Source organism: Trachemys scripta, chromosome 1 (genome assembly GCF_013100865.1).
Source record: "Trachemys scripta elegans isolate TJP31775 chromosome 1, CAS_Tse_1.0, whole genome shotgun sequence".
In the NCBI taxonomy this organism is placed as follows: Eukaryota; Metazoa; Chordata; order Testudines; family Emydidae; genus Trachemys; species Trachemys scripta.
In genome coordinates this window covers 174,873,714-174,891,786 of record NC_048298.1, presented here as the reverse complement: position 1 = coordinate 174,891,786, position 18,073 = coordinate 174,873,714, and the positions used below count along the sequence as shown (strand labels likewise).

At 37.3% G+C, this 18,073-nt stretch overlaps 1 long non-coding RNA gene across 2 annotated transcripts in view; it reads right to left on the bottom strand.

The window, feature by feature from the left end:
• Positions 1–108: 108 nt before the first annotated feature.
• The window catches only part of LOC117888955, a 329,393-nt gene continuing 311,428 nt past the window's right edge, over positions 109–18,073 (bottom strand). For both annotated transcript variants that reach the window (XR_004648389.1, XR_004648388.1), the window contains one exon: positions 109–2,317. This is a non-coding gene — a long non-coding RNA (uncharacterized LOC117888955). The remainder of the gene's footprint in view (positions 2,318–18,073) is intronic.

Here is an 18,073-nt window from a genome sequence, read left to right as displayed (position 1 = left end):
GATAGGTAAGAATTTTTTTTAAAGTAAAGCTTTAACTGTAGTTTTAGTAACTTGATTGAAAACTATACAAAGCATGGTTTGTTTTGTAAGAAAATAGGACAACAAAACTTTGAATTATTCTGTTTAATAATAATTTATTTTAACAATAGCATTACAATAAAACACAATTCCTCCCACATACGTGGGAAAAATAAACTGGAGCCAAAATATCAGTTTCAAAATGACCAAATTGTTTAGATGCTTGCCCTAAGTAAAGCCTTTGTTTCAATCAGTGAAGTGTGACATTAGTACACTATTAACAGGGTGCTGCACCATCTTGGGTTAGATACAGGAAACAAACAAAAATTAATCAGGACCAAACTACTTATAAAATATTAAGAAATACAGTCAAATGTTCTGTGTTCTGGTTCAGCACTTTAGGAGTGATAGACATTACAAAGTAGCTGTGTCCTGGTAAATCTTATGCTGAAGTCACTGAAGTATTCAGCATATGGGGACAACACAACAGTTAGTCTGTTTTTATAAGTGAAAAGTAAAAAGTGAGGGAAGAGACTAAAGTTTGAGCCTAATTCCTGGTGTCCGGTCTTCTCTGCTGAGATACAGTAAGTAGATGAAAAGTATGTAGTTCTGTGTGCAAAGTGACTTCAACACAGCATTATGAATTTGACACCAGCTTTCTCTTTTCTTTCAGAGTAAGAGGTTAATACACCAAATGAGAACCTGTATTGTATTATTATATAGACTAAGAGAAATAGTAACAACTATAAAGGAATCTCTGCACAGCCTTACAGGAAAAAAGAAGCAACAGTTTTCTTGCATGCTCAGATTATTACCCCAAAGACAACAGTATGAATGCATTTGCTAGGCCTCACAGATCAATATATAATTTGTAAAGTTTCAAAAAGTTCATTAAATATTATAGCAATACATCTGGAAATGTGTTTTGTTTTATTATCCACCAGAAGGATCCATAATAGCAACTTATGGTTGAAAACAGTGCATTTATCCTTCAGTACTTGATTTTTTTATGTAGATATCTGTCATTCATTTTAAATTTTAATTTGAAATGTTACATGTTATCCACTACAATATAGGTTTCCAAACATACAAATTATGTAGAATCTTTATATTGTACAATACATAGCAGCAATTTTTTTGTAGCATAACACTAATGCTTAACATCTGAAATAAATATTTTCCCCCAGATAAGAAAATCTCCTTTGGTTCTGTTAATATTGCAGATAAACAATCAATAAAGTCCAAAGCTGCTGGTTCCCCTCCGCCTAGGTCCCAAGAGCCTGACTTGTGATTGTTGCTAAAAAACCTCACAAGTTAGGGTCTCAGGGACTAGGAAAAGTCCGATATGATCCAGTAGAATTCTTCTTCAAATAATCTGAATCACTTAGTCGTCAAGATTACATTCAGTAAAACTTTTGTTGCTGTTGTATAAAAAACCCACCTTTTCAAGTAGGGGTTGGAAAAGATCAAATAAGTAGACAATATACACACAGACATTCAAAACAATAATATCAGCTGATTGATCAAGACACTTCTTAGAATAGATTCCACAACTTTGGAAAAAAGGAGTACAAATAAAATCTTTACTATCCTGACTCATGAGTAGCCATAGTACAATACATCAGAAGGATAAGTCTATAAATGGGTTAAAGTCTGCTTGCAGCAGATTTGTACAGTAAATGTTTTATTCTATTTCCTCTAATGCCTTAAAGAAGGATTAAATGCTTGTTAATGGGTTTCTAATTGAAATATTTCCCCATTATACCTCTTCAGTAAGGTGGGCCCTAGGATATACAGCACTTTAAACCCATCCTCAGTGCAAGGATAACTTTCGGGCATCTATTTGCTTTTTGCCTCTTCCCCATATTCAACATTTAATCCCATTACAGGCTGATATTAACAGTTTCTTCTTTTCCAAACTCAAAACTATCTTTCACTCCTTAAACTGTAGCCATTATTGACATGCAAAGATTGTCGTTATTTGAGTCAAGTCACTTGAACCACCTACAACTTTTAAACATTGTTGATAGAGTAAGAAAACTGATCATATTTCCCAAATCATTTTGTTCTGAAGCTGAAAACTTTTAATGGCACGACCGCAATCCTGAATTAGATTCACATTCATTCTCCTCCAATCTTTAGCCTTGCTTGCGGGACGGAAAAGAACATTTCTACTTTAGGGATGGATCCACGATGTTTTTTCAGAACCCAGAGCAAAAGAATCAGTGGCCATAAAGGTCCTGGCCACTGAAGTAGAATCTGGTATAGAAAATTCAGTGCTCTTCAGGAAGCGGTTCAGCTTTAAAGGGAAAAAGAGAAGAAGGGGGGGAAAGAATTAGAATATATGCTAGTAGAACAGGTGAATCAACCATTTACAAGTAAGCTGTACAGAAAGCTATGCTGAAGAAAATATTTGCTAACTGCCTTACTACCCTCTTGCCCTCCCTCACTCTTCTCTCCAAATGTTACCTCAGATTTCAATACATCTTGGATTACTTTAAATATTTTGGTCAGTGATATAATGCAACATTATATAGGAGCTTTTCTTTGTCATTTGGTATGCACTATTCAATCAGTTATGCCTTAGACACTAACTAGTTAAATGAAACAATAAAAAAAAAAATCCAAGCATTCCCTAGATTTCATTCCATGCTTTTTTTAAAAAAAAACTGAGCATGGTTTTCCAAGCAATTTTTGACCACGGCTTTCAAACCAATAATTAGAATGAAAAATCTCTCCCCTCTATAAATATGACATTAACATAATTACACCACCCCCATCACATAGACCCATCCTCCTTAGGGAATACATCTGATGCTCTGAAGATGGAAATCAGTCAGTTTTTAGTTGCTCTCAAACGTACCTTTGCTTCTCACTGACTGACTCGCTTTTACCTTCCACGCACACGCACACAGCCACAGACACACACACACACACACACACATACACACACATGCGCGCACACACAGACACACACAAAAAGGCAAGGCAAAGCAGCGGATGCTGACTCAGAGCGGTTGTGTGTGGAGGGGGTGGTATCGGCTGGTATTTTCACTGCACTCATCATTAACATTAACTCACTGTCTAGCATCCACCCTCTCTCAGACCTGCTGGACTGCAGCATTTGCATGACGCTGTCACTCTAGCCCTTGCAGGTCAGATGTTGGAAGGATAAAAAAAAAAAAAAAGCCTCAAGGCTCTCATAAGAAATGCCTTCATTTCTTCCAAAGGGTCCCTCTTCTTATTTTTCCACCTTTCTACTTCCTCTGTTGCTGTGTCTCAGTTGTTTGACATCTTTCCGGAAGAAAATGTCTTGAGCTGCAATAAGCCAGTAGTCAGTCGGTCCTCCCCTCACCTCACACTCCTATTCCCTCCCCCTTTTTCTCCTAATCAATAAGACAGATCTCCAAATGCAGTTGTGAAAACAGGCTCTGACACACAGACTTTCATCCTCGATCCTCTGCCTCAGGAATAGCAGGCAACCCAGGCTCACACGTGATGTAGGGAGAAATAATGCCAGCAATTCTTTAACAGTCTTAGAGTTCATTCTACGCCTTCTTCATTTTTTTCCTTTGCTTGAATAAATATTGATGCAAAGGACATAAGCTGCTGGGATCCAGAATTTTCTCCTATTTTTTGTTGAATAATGAAAATGAAAATTTCTAATTTTAATGTGAATCCAAATGATTGCTTTTTAAAAACTAGTTGTACTCTCACTTGGTAGGAATTATATTATTTTAGCCAAATCATTGCCAAGATCTGAATCACCAATACGGTGTTGAAATCATAAATTGCTGGATTTAAATCAATGCCTCACAAGACATTAGTCATTCTTTATTTTAGACCTCCTTATACAAAATAGCGTGTGTGTGTGTGTGTGTGTGTGTGTGTGTGTGTGTGTGTGTGTGAGAGAGAGAGAGAGAGAGAGAGAGAGAGAGAGAGAGAGAGAACAGAAGCAATATATACTACTCAATATACAGAATAGTGGGCATGTGAGTACCTCATAATACATATATATTGATCTATATATTCTGTGTCGTTTATCTAGAGTATTCTGCGTGTGTGTGTATGTGTGTGTATATAGTACAGTGTATAATGTATGTATTATACATATGCACAATACCTGTAAGTTATACACACAGTATAAAACAAAGCTTTGTTAGCTGAAATGCAGGCACATTTGTATTATAGACTATGAAATCCATAAAGCAGAGTTTCGGTGTGTGTTTTTACCTTGTTCCTTTGTTCTTAAAACAAGGTACTTTCATGACACACAGCGTAATAAACTCACTAGCGTTTCCTTTTTACATGAGCAATTATTTTACCAGACAATACCACTACACAGTGATTTGTAGTATAAAAATTATTTACAAAAGAGGGATGAGCAGCACACAATTCTCAAGCCAATTCTAAAAGCTGTCTGGTGCTGCAGAAATTCTCAGCTTACCCACACGGACAGATCCCAACATGCAGTGCAACACTGCAGTACCAACTAAGGTAGCAGTTTGGCAACATAACTGTGGCAGCAAACGTGAAGGGCATCCATTCGCAGAAAAGTTCCAGAGAAAACACTACAAACCCCCAGACTACAGAAAGCAAAAACATCATGGTACGAAATCTAAACCCAGCTTGTACACCAACTCATGACCAATCATCATTAATAAACCAAAAGTAGACAATTAGGAAACAGTTAAGTCTGTAATCTCAAAGAGAGGCACACACCCACAGAAGAGAAAGCAAGCGAGAAAAGAACGCCAAGCATGAGACAACAAAAGCAAGACTGAAATCAGATTTGGAAAACTGAAAAAAAACCACCGGATTATAGCATTCAGTTTAGCATTTACTGAGGTATTAAAAAAAATTTAACTCATTCACAGCATGGCTTAAAATACTTATTGTCATCAATAGTCTGTGACGGATGCCAGCTTCTTACTGCTATACGTACATTAGATTGGTCATCCCCTTTTAATCTCCATTTGCTCAGACCCATCCATTTTTTGCTGCTCCAGCATCTGTGCCCTTTATGCTTTTTTTCTGTATAGTTACCCACAATACCCTGGATAAATTAATGTCGTGACCTTGCTATGGCTATCACACGTGGGAAAACATCTACTATTTTAATAATTGAACGTTCGTGTACAGCAAACTGCCTCCTGATAGCCCAGCTTTGTGGACAGCCTCCAAAAAGAAGCCTTTGCTAGCTCTGCAACTCAAAAACAACAGATGCAGATACTAGCCACATCTTTTGTTTTTCCTCCTCTGTCTGTGCCATCTCACACGCTCTACCTCTGTCTCCTCAATAGTTAAAAACATTAACCTGCTCAAATTAGAAACTTTAGAGTAAAACCATGAGGACGAGTCAAAATTTTAAATGGCTGCACATTTTGTAAATTTATGTCCAGACGGTGAGTAGGGAAAGTATCCAGGTTCAAGTGCTGAGGCTTCACTTGGGAGCACCTTTGGGACCAAGGGGCACACAGACTAAATTAAATCAATAGTCGTCTGAAATGAGATGTCGTAGTCAATCAGCTCAATTACCACTGTCATAGATCTGGGCTTAAGGTCTTTCCTGATTCCACTCTTCTAATCATTAACCCTTATACAGCCTTAAATAGGAATTTATGCTTCCTGTCACCCTGCCTTCCAGATGGACCAAAGTTTAACTTAGCTTTTTTCCCTAGGCTTTAAATGGTATGGGATAAGGAGGCGGGACAGCAAAAAAATGTTTTAAGTGTGAATATGGCAAGGTTAGATGCATTCGTTTAAACATACCATTATGTATTTGCCATATATGATTACTATTATGCCTCTGGGAGTGGCTGGGTGGATCAAAGAACGCTGTTTAATTAACATTCAACTCAGCTGTTTCCTTGGAGATTACAAATACGAGAGGACTAGTTGAATTAGATGGGAGCTGTTCACCCCTTGCTACTAATCCAATATTATAGAACTCTTGCCCCTACAACCTAGTTAGGGACCATACATTTCTGGTGAAGCAACCTCTAGGATAAACTATTTTTAGTCCATGAATAGCTGTTAAAAAGTTTTTTATTTCAAGATACCTTTATATGCATATTGGAGTTGCACAAAATCTCCCTCGTCTTTTTACATTTTGCATCCAGTTTTCTCCCACGTGCAACAGCAGAAACACAGAGCTGTCAGTCTCAGCCTCTGAAACAGAGTCTTTTAGCTCTCATTTTACGATGAACATTTCCTGCTTATAGACAAAAATTCCATGAATGGAACGAGTTTTTCTTTTTGCAAATTCTGAAAAGATCAGAAAGCTTTATATCAAAAATATCTTAGCAAGAGTCGTATATCTTTCTTGTTCAAGTTTTAACACGTTGGGTGGGGGGAACCAAAACAAATCCAGAACTCCAGATTACTTAAAACTGCTATATTCCCACCAGCACACTCAAAGTAATAAAATAATCCCCATTACATTCACAGTAACATCAATCTCTGTATGCATTGCCTTTGTTTCCACCCAGAACCACACCTTTTAATTGCAGGTCTGTTTTCAGTTGGAGAAGCAGGATGTGCAGCATAAGTCCATATAGCTCTACGAGTGTCATCTGACAGAATATGCTCTATACCTTAAGGTGCTGACATAGTTAACAGAACACCTTTTGGTGCTCGCTATATTTTGGGGCTGGATAGGAGGGTAGGGGTAAGGCATGAGAATGGGATAGCAGCACTCAATGGCTGTCTCCTGTCTCGATACAAAAGGTTTAGGCAAGGAAGTTGAGGGAAGCTGTTACAGGGGAGTACACCTGAAGGAGCATGGGTATGGCACTCTTGAGCTACGTCTTGTAAATGAGATCACATTTTTTGGAGCATGCTCAAGGAAACTTTCTGCAATATCATTATACAAGACATATTGTTATTGGGGATCAATTGTCTGATTCAGTGATTCAACTGATTTCATTCGTAGAAACGGAAAAAATTGCCTATTTCTTTTTAGTAAGATTCATTCTAGAAAATGATTCAGTGCTTAGTACAGTTGCCTTTTGACGGGGATCCAAGGGACTTAGTCCTCAACCAGGAATTACTTTGTTTCTACCTTGATTTAGACATGAAGACAACACGGCCACTAACGTCTTGAGGGGAAAAAGACCTCAGGTTCATATCCTTACAGGGATGGGCCCTATCAACAGTGGCACAAGACACAAGAAGAAGCTGGCTACTGTCCTTTAGGGATAAAAAGGAATGCGATGCGTTCGGCACCAAAATCAACCGGAGGAAGGGCACACAGACACACTGCTCAGCTTTACTTCGCAGTACAACATAGGCAGCATTTTAGACTGCGAGCATCATCCACAAGGGGACAGCATTCACATCCACAATGGAAAGATGCAGTCTGTATATAAAGAGCAAAACGAGTGCAGCAGCCATTGTTGCAGTAACAAAAAAAAAACAAAAACAAACAAACAAAAAGAGATGCCTCCGCAACTATTGCTTATGGGGTGGGGGCAGGGAAAGATGAGCAGAGAGGCTGGACATGGATGTTAGATGTCAAAGTACCTTCGTGTATGAGATATCTTTTTGGGAGTGGGGAGGGAGGATTAGACAATGAAATTAAATGTGATTTTTAATATTAATGAGATTTTTCTGTGTGTGTAATATGTATATGTACACACACACACACACACACACACACAATGTAAAGGAAAGAGGTGCTGGACGACAACAAGAAAGAGATACTAATGCAGGGGAATTGGACTATATCTTCCTAAAAAGGAAGGGAAAATGTAAGTGATATCAAATGTGTGACTGTGGTGTCTAGGTTTTAATTGTTATAATCTGTGTGCGCTTCAAGCGGGATATAAAAACACAGAGTTGTTTCGTAGCAGTGGAGGCTTACGGTTTAGCCTCTCAGTGTGTCTCTTTTACATATTGTTCGAGTGAGTGTTTAAGAGTAAGGCTGAGAGTGACCAGTATGTCATACCTTTGTATGGCTGTTCAGGAAATCTCTTCCTGTTGAACAGCAAGGAGATAAAGAGTTCAGAAAAATTCCAGATGAACTGGAAATATAAAATCTATCCTGTTGCTTCCTTGATTCAAACCCCTCACACCCACCCTTAATGTTGTTTTTACTGACAATGTTTCCCCTCACTGTGATCAGAATTCTCACTTAAGCATAATGTATTTTATTTTAATTGCATAAAATGGAGCTGTACAACCAGAAGCTGAATTAAAAAAAAAATCACAAAAATAGTAACTTACACAGAAATAGCGACCTTCCAACTCTTTCTGTGCAAGTTTGCAAGAATTCTTCATACTTAGGAACTACTACTTTACCCTCCTTTTGCTGCCTTTTCAGTTTACCTGTCCTTAATTAAAATTAATATACGTGACAGCACAAATTATTGCAGTCTGAATTACTTTGAAAGTATATTCTTCCATATTAAATGGCATTTGATTTTATTGATATTTTCAATTTTTAAAAAATCTTTTCATTTTTAATTATTTGTGAAACAAAATAACCAGTGAGACAGATTTTATATATATATTCATTTTCAAGAAGTCCAAAAGCATGAAACATTGAGTGAATTAGTTTGTTTTGTCTATTGAAGAGCACATTATAGTCTGATTTTATTAATTATTTCATATTAATACTGCTTTACTCTAATCTGAAGAAATAGCCTGGGAGTAAAACAGAACACAGACTGTAAATAAAACACATGATCACTGGGGCAAAAGTTTGAGTTTAAATTTTTTGATAGGCTTTATTTGGGGATACAGTCTGCTAATCCCATAAGATTCAGAGACCCATACAGCCTTAAAATATTAGCTAAATATATTTTCTGAAATTTCTCTTTTCTTTATTTCCTGGATAGCTATATTGTGTATCTATTGACAGACGTTCAGGAAAGGGTTTAAAGATGCTGTTTCTTGCCAGAGGTCCCACTTTCCCATGCCGGAATTTCACCCTGTAGTTGCAACATTCAGCGGGCCTGATCCTGCAAAAAACCTGAGCAACTTTACTTAGGCTGCACTCCCAGTGAAATTAACTGGACTATCTGCATGGCTGTTTGCTCACGATCAGGGCTAGAATTTATACAAAAAAATCTGATGCACAGCAGTGTGTATCTTTCATGAACGATGCTGTTTAAAGGATATGCCTTTGTGACATACCTTCACAATAAGTGACACTATTTCCAGAACTTTGTTACAGGAGTTTTCAAAACTGGGCTGAAGAAATGTAAATCTTTTAAAAACGAAAATAGGAAACTGTAGCTGTTAAATGCATGCAAAAATATTTAAAACTTTCTAGACAGTGAAGGTTAAAGACTATCTTGCATTCTCATAGTTCTGTCTCTTCCTTTTCAATCAATTGCATTGATTTTTGTAAGGGTCAGAGGCTATACCTTCATTGATCAAAGAAACAGCCTGATGCAGCGAAAGAGTCTGCCAATTCCAGACAGATCAATCACACCTTTGTCTGCTTTTGATACATTATGGTTATTTATTCTGCATCACCACGACTTTCTGTCGCATGGTTCTTAATGTAAAATGCTGCTGGGGGACAAGAAAATCGGGAAGGGGGAAATATTCTATTATAAACACTTTAAGTGTGCTTCTGGTATTTCTGAGGGTGGTTTATGGTGGAACTTGGCCAGCATATTTGATTTCATTTTTGACTTGGAACAGAACTCTTGTTCTGGTATTTAGTTCTCCTTACTGTCAGCATTGCGTAGGATTTCATAAAGAATACTGACAGCTCTTTGAAAAAGATTTGTGCAAAACGTATTTAAGAAAGTAATTAAATCTTGATAGAATAACAATTATGACATAATTACAACCATCATATTCCATATTTATCTGTGCATTTGTTTAGAAATATGCCTTAATAGATATAATGTAACTGATATCAATCCATGGCCACTGACAGCTTTATAATTGTAAAATGAAACTAAATTGTCTGCTTAAAATTATTGCTAGAAAATCATGCTGAACAAACAGATACAAAGCACTGAAAATGTCTCTGGGTTTGCAAACTACTATACCACAAGCTGGCTAAAGCTTTAAAATCTTACAGTTACTTCCCTGTTTTTTCACCTCTGAAAGTTGCATGTTATTGATCTTTTCTTACATTTATCTGGTCTTCAGATGCAGGCTTTGAATTTATTATTATTAATGGCCAGATTCTGATACTCTTATGCACACTAAGTAGCACTTTAACTCCACAAGTAGTTCCATTTACTTGAGTGGAATCACTTGTGGGATATGGTACTAGTTAGTCTGAGTAAGGGCATCAGACTCTGACTCCAAGGGTAAAAGCCTGTCATCATTCAAGTCAATGATAAAACTCCCATTGACTTCAATGGAGTGAGGATTTCACCTCCAGAATATCAGGCCCAATCATGTGAAAGGCTAAGCACCCTCAACTCACATTACCTTTGATGACAGTTGCGGGCTCCCAGTGCCTCATGGGATTGCTCCCTAATATAGCACCATAAAATGGGCATAGTTCTTAGCAAAGCATACCCCTTCTTCCTCCCTCCCCAATCCAACAAAGACTTGTGGTTAACTTTAAGTATGAGTACTCTCACTGAAGTCAATGGGAATCCTCACTGTACATAAAATCAAGCATGTATGTCTCTGTAGAATCAGGGCTATACTGCAATAAAACCTAATCCCTGCATTGAGTAGCATATTCATCTAAATTGTTAGAACATTAAAAGAAAATACTTAATAGTCCAAACTATTGGCATTTAATTTCTGATTTCATTGTATCTAGTTTTCTAAGTTGTTGCGTGCCAGATTTACAATTTCATCAGCATTACTATGCAAAGTGAAAGGTAAGTGATCTACAAAACTGGAATAATAAACCTTTTAACAATTTATGAATTTGACAGTGGCCTGCATGTATTTGTATGCAGGCTAAGAGACCCATTTTAAAGCATTTAACAATTAAACTAAAGAACACTGTCTTCTAATGATAAACTACAATGCCTAAAAGACAGAAATGTGACTGCCACCATCAGAGGCCACAGACCTTTAAAACAGTTGCTGGTTGACAGCATTACACAAAAACATACAGTTTCTTCTGTGATGATATAAAGCTGAATGTGCAACATTTCTGAGGAGTTTTGAATAAGTCTGTTTGTCCAGCTTACTTTGCAAAGGCTGTGTAGAAAACAGCACCATAAACACTTTCAGTCCCCACACAAGGGCTAAACAAAGAGTCCTCTTTCTAACCATTTAATCTGGTAATTTATTTTTTCAACCATCACATAAATCGAAACACAGCTGTAACCAATGACTTGCAGATCCAGTTCCCTGCCAGCTGGATCTTGTTCTGCTGAAGCAGCAAGATTTTTACATTGTTCACTTCTGTACATCTGGAGAAATCGTTTGGGTTCAAAGGTGACTTGAAAAGCTCTTTAAATAAACTCAACCAACAGTGAAGATTGGCCTAAGTATCTACAGAATCCACACGTAGTTCCAGAAACAAAAATTTAAAAAGTTCATTTTATCAAATTAATGTGTACATAGGAACAATTTGCATCTTCCTACATTTTGTTACTAAGAAATTCTAATTGAACTATACACTCAGATGCCACTTTTATTACAAACAAATATTTAATATCTCCAAAGAACTTTCCCAGTCAGTTATCAAGACAATCAAGTAAACATTTGCCTGTGTGTCATATCTTAGCACAGAAAAAAATCATAAAGAAAAAACCTTTATTATAAAATACAGTAGTAGAAATAGAGTCTCTGCTATCTATCTTACTTATCCCCTAAAGTCTTATTGAGTGTTAATTAAAAAAAAGACAATAACAAGCATGTACTGTATTAAGATATGCTCGACCAGAATTCTCATAGAAACAAGTCCTTTAAATAGTTTTACTTCAATATTAGAAAATATTTTAAAATAAATAAATAAATAGAAAGGCAGCAAAATCCTATATAGAAAAATTGCTGCTAGTTAAGTAACAAAAGTGTCCTTGACATTTTAAATTGCACACAATAAATTGATTACAATGCATCATTTCCCTCAGAAAAGCAATCACAAAGCAAATCAGTTACATTTTTGAAGTAAATAAAAATGAATATTGAAAGGTCATACAATCTGTAACTTTGACTGTTTTTCAAAGAACAGAGACTGAAAATACGTATATAACTGAGGGGTTTCATGCATAGACTAAACCTAAAGAATATAAAAATACTGCACCTGTAACGAAATCTACATTAGGACTTCTATAGATATACAAGATTTATACACATGTACTGTCAATCACAAAATAAGCCAAATTCTGCCCTTTGATGCATGTCTGCTCCCATTGATAAATGGGATATATGCATTTCAAAGGGCAGAATTTTACCCTAACTGCATGAAAGTCAATCTACTTCCTTTAGTAGTTATTAAAAGTAAGTAAGTAAATAAATAAAAATAATCAAAACTCCATCAGGCCTCACTACTTGTAACAGTCTCACTTCCTCCTTCCAGTGTTACTGAAACAGTACTAACAGGACGATCTTCTGAGCACATCTCTGTACTGGCTTTCCATCTTCTTCTGCATGTCTCCTCCTCCCCATCAGTTCCATCCCACCTATACTTCATTTCTTCCTACAGACTGTCATGCTCCCTACTTTTGCTTGGGCTTCTCTCCTCAATTATCTTATAGAAGCATGGGAATGCACACAAACACCCTTAACTCTGCCCTGTAGTGACACTGTGCACACCTCCTGTCAAAACAAATCTTTACTGTGTCTTTAAAATCCAGTTGTAATCAAATCTGAGACTACAAGATTTATTATGCACTAATCACAATTGTATTCTTATTATATAACATCACTGCAGGATCAAATTAAGGGTGTGATTTATTATGCACTAATCACAATTGTATTCTTATTATATAACATCACTGCAGAATCAAATTAAGGGTGTTTTGGTGCTTTAACTATGCATTTCCATACGTTATTATATTTGAAATTCTTTTAAGTGTAACTTGAGCTCTGAATCTCCTAAATTTGTAATGATTGGATTGGGGATATTTACAACATCCCTGAAGTTATTGATAACTGTACCTTACCCTAGTTTTTATCTCAGACTCTATAAAAGGATGAAAATATCACAAAAGGGAGTGAAATGTGACTGAAAAATAAGATGAAAGTTCCTAATGAATACACTTATACTATGCTACCTTTTGGCTAATTACTCTACCAAAATGACCAGCATAAATCAAGAGTTTCAAAGGCACCAACTGGCAATTCATCTGCCACGTCCTGCATTGTTAGGCCACCGCTAGTCCTTTATAGTTAATATTCTGTATTGTCAAAATTATTTCCTTCCCTCCTCTTCTATGTCACCACCATGGAAATATAGATCCAGTCATCTATTACCCAAACATCAGTTTTCCCAGCTGGCCTGGTATTTAAAATAGGATTATGTCCCACCAGGGTGTCAGGTAAATGAGGTTTTGTGAATGGTGACTACCACTTCCCACCTCAGTGATCACCACTCAGTAACCAGCAACCACACATCACTGAACAAAAACACTGACCCAGGAACCTATCCTTGTAACAAAGCCCGATGCCAACTCTGTACACATATCTATTCAAGTGACATCATCATAGGACCTAATAACATCAGCCATACCATCAGGGGCTCGTTCACCTGCACATCTACCAATGTGATATATGCCATCATGTGCCAGCAATGCCCCATTGCCATGTACATTGGCCAAACCGGACAGTCTCTACGCAAAAGAATTAATGGACACAAATCTGTCATCAGGAATCATAATACTCAAAAACCAGTGGGAGAACACTTTAACCTGTCTGGCCATTCAATCACAGCCCTGCGGGTGGCTATCTTACAACAGAAAAACTTCAAAAACAGACTCCAACGAGAGACTGCTGAGCTGGAATTGATATGCAAACTAGATACAATCAACTCAGGATTGAACAAGGACTGGGAATGGCTGAGCCATTACAAACATTGAATCTATCTCCCCTTGTAAGTATTCTCACACTTTTTATCAAACTGTCTGTACTGGGCTATCTTGATTATCACTTCAAAAGTTTTTTTCTCTTACTTAATTGGCCTCTCAGAGTTGGTAAGACAACTCCCACCTGTTCATGCTCTCTGTATGTGTGTATATATATCTCCTCAATATATGTTCCACTCTATATGCATCCGAAGAAGTGGGCTGTAGTCCACGAAAGCTTATGCTCTAATAAATTTGTTAGTCTCTAAGGTGCCACAAGTACTCCTGTTCTTTTCACCACTCAGTAGATACTTGCTGCAGTTCACTACCATGGATGGAGTGACAGTGCCCTGGCTCATTCAGGAACTTAACTGCCAAGACAGACCTTGAAGCACAAGTCTTGATGCATTCAGATTTTTTTCACCACATAAAGCCCGAAGCCCTGCTGAGTGAATCAGCCAGCTGGAGAACTAGCTCAGCAGATTTGGAAGTTTGACTAGGGATCTTCTGAGCCTGAATGCCAACTTCAGAATCTGCTGAGCTAGCTCATCCAATTATCCAAACCCTTCCTTAGTCAAAGAGTATGGTTGTCCCCATCTGAGATCTTTGGAAAACCATGTTTGTACTGTATATAACATTTACTTGTGCAAATTTATATCGTATAGGGTCTTTCATACAGGCAGCATCTCTAACAGCTACATGGAGTTAAATAAACTGTTTTGCTGCTAAATTTGAAACAACAGTACAGGGAGAAAGAAAACAAGAGGCATAGGCAATGGAGAAAAGAGAGGAGAATCAAAGAGGACAAGAAATACTAGAAAGATGTTCTGACTGGCGGGAACTGTAGATGAGAAGCCACCATACCAACAATAGACAAAGAATACACACAAAGGGAAGTCAGACATTTAACTGAAAGAAATTGTCGTTATACGCTCTAACTGATATTTGATCCCTTCATATTTAATTTCTTGATAGGAGGAATTGTACATCAACACACAAAGAACATACTTAGAAATATCTGGCACTTGAACTGAAATTACTGTAGAGAAGAGCACGTCTAGTACAACAGAACTCTTAGTAAAATCAGCTCTCTGATTTCCAGAGGTTATGGTTTTCCTGAACTGCAGCTTTGTGTCTCCATGTATAATTGTCTGAAGTTCATCTTCTACCTCATTCTCACTGTCCATTCCAGAATCATAGAACTGGAAGGGACCTGGACAGGTCATTTAGTCCTGTTACATGCACTCGTGGCAGGACTAATTATCTAAACCATCCCTGACAGGTGTTTGTCTAACTTACTCTTAAAAATCTCCAATGATGGAGATTCCACAACCTCCCTATGCAATTTATTCCAGTGCTTATCCACTCTGACAGTTAGGAAGTTTTTCCTAATGTCCATCCTAAACATCCCTTGTTGAAATTTAAGCCCATTGCTTCTTATCCTATCCTCCAAGGTTAAGAAAAGCAAATTTTCTTCCTCCTCCTTGTAACAACCTTTTACATACTTGAAAACTGTTATCATGTCCCCTCTCAGTCTTCTCTTTTCCAGACTAAACAAACCCAATTTTTTCAATCTTCCCTCATAGGTCATGTTTTCTAGACCTTTAATCATTTTTGTTGCTCTTCTCTGGACTCTCTCCAACTTGTCCACATCCTTCCTGAAATGTGGTGCCCAGAACTGGACACAATACTCCAGTTGAGGCCTAATCAGAGAGGAGTAGAGCGGAAGAATTACTTCTCGTGTCTTGCTTACAACACTCCTGCTAATACATGCCAGAATGATGCTTGCTTTTTTTGCAACAGCATTACTGTTGACTCATATTTAGCTTGTGGTCCGCTATGACCCCCAGATCCCTTTCCACAGTACTCCTTCCTAGGCAGTCATTTCCCATTTTGTATCTGTACAACTGATTGTTCTGTCCTAAATGGACTACTTTGCATTTGTCCTTACTGAATTTCATCCTATTTACACCAGACCATTTATCCACTTTGTCCAGATCTTTTTGAATTTTAATCCTATCCTCCAAAGCACTTGCAACCCCTCAGCTTGGTATCGTCTGCAAACTTTCTAAGTATATTCTGTATGCCATTATCTAAATCATCGATGAAGATATTGAACAGAACTGGATCCAGAACTGATCCCTGCGGGACCCCACTCGTTATGCCCATCCAGCATGACTGTGAACCACTGATAACTCTCTGGGAACAGTTTTCCAACCAGTTTTGCACCCACCTTATAGTAGCTCCATCTAGGTTTCATTTCCCTAGTTTATTTATGAGAAGGTCATACGGAACAGTATCAAAAGCTTTACTAAAATCAAGATATACCACATCTACCACTTCCCCCCTATACACAAGGCTTGTTACCCTGTCCAAAAAAGCTATCAGGTTGGTTTGACACGATTTGTTTTTGACAAATCCATGCTGGCTGTTATTTATCACCTTATTTTCTTCTAGAAAGCAAATTGATTGCTTAATTATTTGCTCCAATATCGTTCCGGGTACAGACGTTAAGCTGATGGGTCTGTAATGTCCTTATTTCCCTTTTTATAGATTATCACTATATTTGACCTTTTCCAGTCCTCTGGAATCTCTTCTGTTTTCCATGACTTTTCAGAGATAATCGCTAATGGCTCAGATATCTCCTCAGTCAGCTCCTTCAGTATTCCAGGATGCATTTCATCAGGCCCTGGTGACTTGAAGACATCTAATTTGTCCAAGTAATTTTTAACTTGTTCTTTCCCTATTTTAGCCTCTTCTGATTCTACCTCATTTTCATTGGCATTCACTATGTTAGAAGTCCAATAACCACCAACCTTCTTGGTGAAAACTGAAATAAAGAAGTCATTAAGCACGTCTGTCATTTCATGTTATTATTTCCCCCTTCCCCCATTGAATAATGGGCCTATCCTGTCGTTGGTCTTCCTCTTGCTTCTAATGTTTTTGTAGAATTTTTTTTCTGTTAACCTTTATGTCTCTAGCTAATTTGATCTCATTTTGTGCCTTGGCCTTTCTAATTTTGTCCCTACATACTTGTGTTATTTGTTTCTATTCATCCTATGTAATTTGACCTAGTTTCCACTTTTTGTAGGACTCTTTTTTGATTTTTAAATCATTGAAGATCTCCTTGTTAAGCCAGGCTGGTCTCTTGCCATACTTCCTAATCTTTCCTACCCAGTGGGATTGTTTGTTCTTGTGCCCTTAATAATGTCTCTTTGAAAAATGCCAACTGTCTTCTATTATTTTTCCCCTTAGACTTGCTTCCCATGGGATCTTACCTACCAACTCCCTGAGTTTACTAAAGTCTGCCTTCTTTAAATCTATTGTCTTTATTTTGCTGTTCTCCCTCCGATGACTCCTTAGAATCATGAATTCTTATAATTTCATGATCACTTTCACCCAAGCTGCCTTCCACTTTCAAATTCTCAACCAGTTTCTCCCTATTTATCAAAATCAAATCTAGAACAGCCACTCCCCCTGGTAGCTTTCTCCACCTTTTGAAATAAAAAATTGTCTCCAATACATTCCAAGAACTTATTGGATGATCTGTGCACTGCTGTGTTATTTTCCCAACAGATTCCTAGTAATTTATTTGCCACCGTAAAATAAATCAGCCTAGAAACTGTGGCTGGAATTATGAGAGAGTAAAGAATGTTGTGCCTAAAAGAGTTTAATTGCTATACAATATGTGTGATCAAGTTATAGTTTAAAAAATGTAAAATTGCTGCAGTTCTCATAAGCTCACTGTGACCATTACAGCCACAAAATATACACAGATCACCTATAAAATATACTACCCAATACAAGAGACAACATTTTGCCTTATTGTTTGGCAACTAGCCTGCTTATCACTGACGTGGAAGGTATTCCAAGCATCAGCTTTTGAGCTTGTGGCATAAAATAGAAGTTGAAAGGCAGCATCTGGCGTATCTTTTATTTCACATGTTGCATGCCATCAAACATTGTGTACCTATCTTGTAAGTAATTTCTGTGCTGCTGTGTTCTCTCACACATACTATTCCAAACAAAAATACAAAATGATGAATATAATTAATATCATATCTATGGTATATGAAAAAATGGTGGATTGTTGTGATCTACTCATACGACCA